The sequence below is a fragment of the Pteropus alecto genome, unplaced genomic scaffold (genome assembly GCF_000325575.1).
Source record: "Pteropus alecto unplaced genomic scaffold, ASM32557v1 scaffold47, whole genome shotgun sequence".
Classification (NCBI taxonomy): Eukaryota; Metazoa; Chordata; class Mammalia; order Chiroptera; family Pteropodidae; genus Pteropus; species Pteropus alecto.
Genome location: NW_006440131.1, coordinates 967,799 through 974,016, shown reverse-complemented (window position 1 = coordinate 974,016; position 6,218 = coordinate 967,799). Strand labels below are relative to the sequence as shown.

The window sequence follows — 6,218 nt, the reverse complement described above, 5'->3', positions numbered from 1 at the left end:
CTCTCTGCGTTTCTTTTCATGTATTAGGTAGGTCAGCCAAGTCTCCTGGTCTTAGTAGAGTTGCTTTATATAGTAAGTGGCATGTGTGACCCAGTTGTACAGTCTCCCTGGTCACCTGAGCTGAGTGTTCCAGGTGTGTTCCTTGTATGGGTTGAGTATGCCTTCCTGTTGTAGTTGAACTTTGTTTGCTGTTTGCATGTTAATGGGAGGGATTGACTCTCAGGCTGATTGATTGTGAGGACTGGATAGCTGGCCAGTGACTACAGTGGAGGAGCTGTAGTGCAGGGGCTGACCCTATGGAGTAGGATTTATGCTAGCAGGGCTCTGGTGCTGTTTAGGTGTGTTGTTTTCAGAGGCTGCTGGGTGGTGATCTGGCTTGATCTGAAGTTGGCTATTAGGTGTTTGGCCCCCGGGGCCTCCAACACAGGCTAAGTTTATCTGCAGCCTATACTCTGCCCCGAGCCAACTGGCATGAGCCACAAAGCAATCCACAGATTTTTCCATCCATATTGGGCTTGGAGGTACTTGGGAGAGGCTAAGCTGCAAACTGATGCTGGCTGCCACTAATGTCAGGCTTGGGGATACTCAGTAAGAGGTACAGGGCATGCCTAGGCCAGATAAGACTTCTTTGGATTTTGTGAAACTATGAGAAATTTTAGGAAAGTCTTCAGAATGAGCCAAGACAGGTTATTTCTATTGAAAAGCCACTGGATACACCTTGGGTGGGATCACAAGTTGGTTGAGGCAGAGTCTCAGGTAATCACCAGGGCAGAACCAATGGTTTTAGCCAGGTTGATGGAAAATTAGATATGGTATCTGCCAGAGTCTGCAGGTTGGGTTGGAGGAGGGCTCAGCAAAGGAACAATGCTCTCTGCTAGAAATTCTGTCTGGGAGAAAGCTGCCCCTCTAGCCCTCACCCTAAAGCTAGACAACTCAGTGTCTCCTTGTATGTCTTTGGCTTCTTTCAAGCTGCTACCTCAGCACTGGAGCTCAGAGCAAGTGAGTTTGTCAGTGAGTAAGTCCATATATGGGCCTTTTAAGAGGAGCTCCTGGGACTCCTTCAGCCCTTCATCTTACTCAGTCAAAAAACTCTACTAGTTTTCACAGAAAGAATGTGTAGGTGTCTACAGCTATGCCACCCTGAATGTGCCCGGTCTTGTCTGATCTCAGAAGCTAAGCAGGGTCAAACCTGGTTAGTACTTGGATGGGAGACCACCTAGGAATACCAGGTGCTGTAGGTGTTAAAAAAAAAAAAAGAATTTGTGGGGGCTTCTCCTCCCAGCACTGGTGCCTCAGGCCAGAGCACCTGGTGTGGGGCTTGGTCTTCTCACTTCTCCAGTGTTACCTCTGAATCTGAGATAACCCCCAATTCTCAACCAGTGCAGGTGGTGTGAGGCCAACCTGTTTCACATCTCTGCCCCTCTACCTGTCTCGATGTGGCTTCTTCTGTTTAGTCTTATTTATAAAAATTTTGTTCAGCTAGACATTAGGCAATTCTCATTGATGTTTTGTTCTGTAGGTTAGTTGAAATTTTGATGTAGTTGTGAGAGGAGGCTAGCACAATGTTTACCTATTCTACCATCTTGACTGAAACTTAGGAGATTATTTTTGACCTAACATTTTGGTAAAGAAAAATATAATTGCAATATTACAGTGTTAGATGGATATAAATTGATGTGATATTTTCTGCAAGACAACTTTTAAAATATGTATTAAAATTTTAAAAATGCATAATTCTAGAAGTTACTATGCTGTACTCTAATGAATCTTCCATACAAATAAGTACTACCACAATTTCAAGGATATAAAAGGTTTTAAAATTTCTTATATTCATATAATGCTAGAAAAGCATCATAATTGTAGAGTTAAAAAATTTTGAAATTCAGTCAGCTGTAAACTAGAATGGTGACCCTGCCAGTTATGAACTCTGTGACCTTGTCAAATCACTTGGAACTTTAATTTCTTTAAGACAAAAATAGATACTTACTTTGCAAAATTAATAGAATTCAGTGACATAATGATTTTAGAATTCTCTATTGGATTGTGTAGTATCCTCCCCCACCAAATTCAAAATTTATGCCTACTTAAAACCTGTGAATGTGATCCTATTTAGAAATAGTACTTTTGCAGATGTAATCAAGTTAAGATGGAGTCATATTAGGGCAGGCTCTAAATACATTTTAACAGGTGTTCTTATAAGAGAAAAATTTGGACAAAGTCCCAAATACAAAGGGGAGAAGGCCTTGCGAAGCAGAGGCAGATGTTGGAATGCTGCATCTGTAAGCCAAGGAATGCCAAGGATTGTCAGTAACAACCAGAAGGTAGAAGAGATAAAGAAGAATTCTTCCCTAGGACCTTCGAAGGGACTGTGAGACTGCTGACACTTTGATTTCAGACTACTAAGCTCCAGAACTGCGAGAGAATAAATTTCTGTTGTTTTAAGACATCAAGTTTATAGTACTTTGTTATGGCAGTCCTAGAAAACTACAACATGCATGCAGCACAGTACTCTACAAAGTAAGAGTTCATCAAAGAAAATTTTTTATATACTGGTGACAAACTTCTTTCTTATGTACAATTTTACTTTATGGTTTATTCTCCCTGTGATGTAGGTGGTTTTATTATTTCCAGTTTTTTTTTTTTTTAAGCAGCTTAGAATCAAAGAAGTTAAGTATTTTGTCACAGGTTATAAAATTTAGAAGTAACTGACATTTATTTCATATTTACTTGAGTAAAAATACTCAATTTTTATTCATCACTTGACATTCTTGTTTGAAATTTCACCCCATATGTTGATAGATAATTAGGTGAGCTTGTCTGCACTAAGTTTTTAACTGCCTACTAGGAAATCCACATGCTTTTAGGTCTCTGTGCAATACATACGAAATTTCAGATACTTACAGAATTTTCATTGAACAGGATTAAAAAGCGCAATGAACAAGGCTGGTACATGGTAATAGTTAAAGCAATTAGACCCAAAATCAAAGCTATCAGAAAATGGTATGATCAATCATATTCGTACTGATGTGTTGTATGTGAACAAATCTTTCCATTAAAAGAAAATAAGCTAGGCTAAGAAGTCAAATTCATATTACTACTCTACATATTAAAGAGAAAGGATGCCACAATAGCTTTTAAAGTTGTTAGGTTATTCAATTCCCTAAGAAACTGCATCTTAAAAGGCCAAAAAAGAGAAAATTTGAACCAAGAACCCTAGTTCATAAAATCTCTCCTGAAAACTCACCTAGATTTCTTCCAAATTATGAATCATGTTATATAACCAATAAATACATTGCTAATCTTTATGATTTATTTTTCAAATAACCACAGATTTCCACTGGTGATAAAAAGCTATTAAATCTCAAGTTTTCAGCAGCATTTAGTTCTAAAGTTACTTTGAAAACTGTGTTAAATAAAGAAAATGAGCAAACCTCTAGAATGTGACCCCAGATTCCTTTGCCATCTTAAACTACACTCTATCCTATAGGTCTTGAAAAGAAAACAGTGCTTTCTTTCAGTCAAAGCCCAATTTAGAGTGCCCTTTCCTCCATGAATCTTTCTGCAATGGCTTCAGTTTATATTGATCAGCCTTTTCTGAGGAATCTTGCTGAACTTGTCCTTAATGAACTTTTTTTCCTAACAGTGTCGTATACTTATTATGTGCCAAACATTATGACAGACACATTGCACACAATATATCACTTATTATTTACAAAAAGCTGCGAGTCACGAATTTGAGTAGATGCCCCTCTTAAGGATGAAAGTCCAAATCATGCTGGATTTTACACTGTGTCATGTCTCTAAGGACCCTAAATACTATTATCATTGTCTAGAGATTCAGGCAAATAAGGCTCATCACTTCGAGTTTCTCAAGGACAAAGAAAAGAAGAACCACAGCCTTAACAATTTCCACAGAATTTTGCACAGTTCTAGGCCCCAAATAGGTATTTCACAAACAATTGTTGAATTATGGATGCTAAGTTGGGGAAGAAGCATGCTGTATAGTGAAAAGAATATTGCACTGGAAGTCAAGAGACATGAATCACACAGCTGCAACAGTAAGGAAACAATCTCTCTGAGCTTCATTTTATTTTCTATAAGGTAAAGAGATCAGATTAGAAGACCTCTAACATTCTTTCTCACTCTGACAGTATAATGTAGACCAAAAGGTCCAAGGAACTTTTACTTGGAAAGCAAAGGGTTACCTGCTATAATCAAAGTAGGTTGGAAAAATATTTTAAGAGCATTAAGAATAATTACTTCATAGGACACTGTATCTGCCACTACTTTAGAGAAGCCCCAGTACCAGAAAGAAATTAAGAAATACCTTTTAGGTGAGGGATATGCATGGATTTGATTTTTTATAAAGGTGGTGCTGAAACAGACTCCTGCTTCTCCTCCAATCTTTTCTGTACAATATAACCAAAGTAGTCTTTCTCGAGTTACAAGCAAATCACTTAAACAGCCTGATTAAAACTCTTTAGTAGCTTTCATGATCTTTTTGGGAAAAGATCAAATCCTTAAAATAGTCTCTACAGCCTCCCTGAATCTGAACCTTCCTAAAACTCTAACTTTAACTTTCAGCTTCAAAATTTTTATTCTGGGCTTCCAGCCATACTCAACTTTTATCAGATACCCAAATGAGCTGCAGTTCTCTGTTAGCCTTTGAACAGACTTACCAAATAAAAATACTGACTATATATTATCTGTGAAAAAGCAATTTAACATTCTTAGAAGCATATTCACAATAACCAAAAAGTGAAAAAAAAAAAAACACCACAAATACTCATCATCTAATGGATAGATAAATAAAACACAATGGAATAGTATTCAGCCATAAAAAGGAATGAAGTATTGATGCATGCCACAACATAGATGAACCTCAAATATATACTCAGTGAAAAAAGCCAGACACAAAAGGCCACATGTCGTATAATTGCATTTATATGAAATGCCCAGAATAGGCAAATCCATAAAGGCATAAAGTAGATTAACAGTTGCCAGGGCCTGAAGGGAAGGAGAGTGGGGAATGACTGCTAATGGGTATAATGTTTCTATTTGGGGTGAAAAAACTGTTCTATAATTCGATTTTAGGGCTGGTTGCACAATTCTGTTGAATACCAAAAAGCATTAAATTGTACACTTTAAATGGTTAAATTGTATGGTGTTTGAATTATATTTCATTAAAGCTGTTAAAAATGCAGTTGAGGATACTTTAAAAGTCATTATAAAAGTGGCAGAGGAGCAGAGTAGTCCAGTGCAAATAAAGAACTGAACTTGAGTCGGAATGCTGGCACTTCAGCTTGGTGGTTATGTAAGTTTGAGTAAACTATTTTTCAGCCTTTAACTGTAAAATTGGAGGTAACACAACTTATACTAGCTTGTGTGAAGATTAAATGAGATAATGTAGGTAAAATGCTTTGTAAACTACAAAGTGCTTTTGAAATATAAGATCTAGTAAGATATATATATATATATATACATAAATTGCTTCTCTTTTGCTGCTTTTAAGATTCTTGATTCTCTCTTTCTATTTAACATTTGGCATTTTAAATATGATGTATCTTGGTATGGGCCGTTTGGGTTCATCTTGTTTGAGACTCTCTGAGCTTCCTCAGGTTGTATGTCTATTTCCTTCACCAAGTTAGGGGAGTTTTCCATCATTATTTCTTGAAATATATCTTCAACTTCTTGTTCTTCCTCTTCAGGTACCCTTATGACACAGATGTTGTTATCCTTAATTTTGTCCCAAAGGTTCCATAAATTATTATCCTTGTTTACTTTTTTCTTGACATTCTGATTGAGTGTCCTTGGCTTCCTCATCCTCTATATTGGTGGTTTGATCCTCCTCTTTATCCACTCTGCTGATTCTCTCTAATATACTCTTCTCAGATAATGTGTTCTTCATTTCTGACTGGTTCCATTTTATAATTTCTATTCCCATTTTTATGTTTTTTATCTCTGGGTTAAAGTTCTCACTGAGTTCATCTACATTTCTCTAAGTTTCGTTGAGCATCTTTATAATCAGTGTTTTGAACTCTGCATCTGTTAGATTCCTTGACTCCATATTTCCTTAATCTATGTTCTTTCCTTTCATATGGTTTCTGCTTCTTTGTCTTCCTATTTTGGCTGCCTTTTCGTGTCTGTTTCTATGTACTAATCAAAGCTCTTAAGTCTCCCGGTCTTATTAGTGTGGCTTTGTGTAGTAGGTGTCCAGT

General features: G+C 37.0%; 1 pseudogene; it reads left to right on the top strand.

Moving 5' to 3' along the window:
• Positions 1-1,122: 1,122 nt before the first annotated feature.
• LOC112484021 lies at positions 1,123-1,241 on the top strand (annotated as a pseudogene).
• The last annotated feature ends 4,977 nt before the right edge of the window (positions 1,242-6,218 follow it).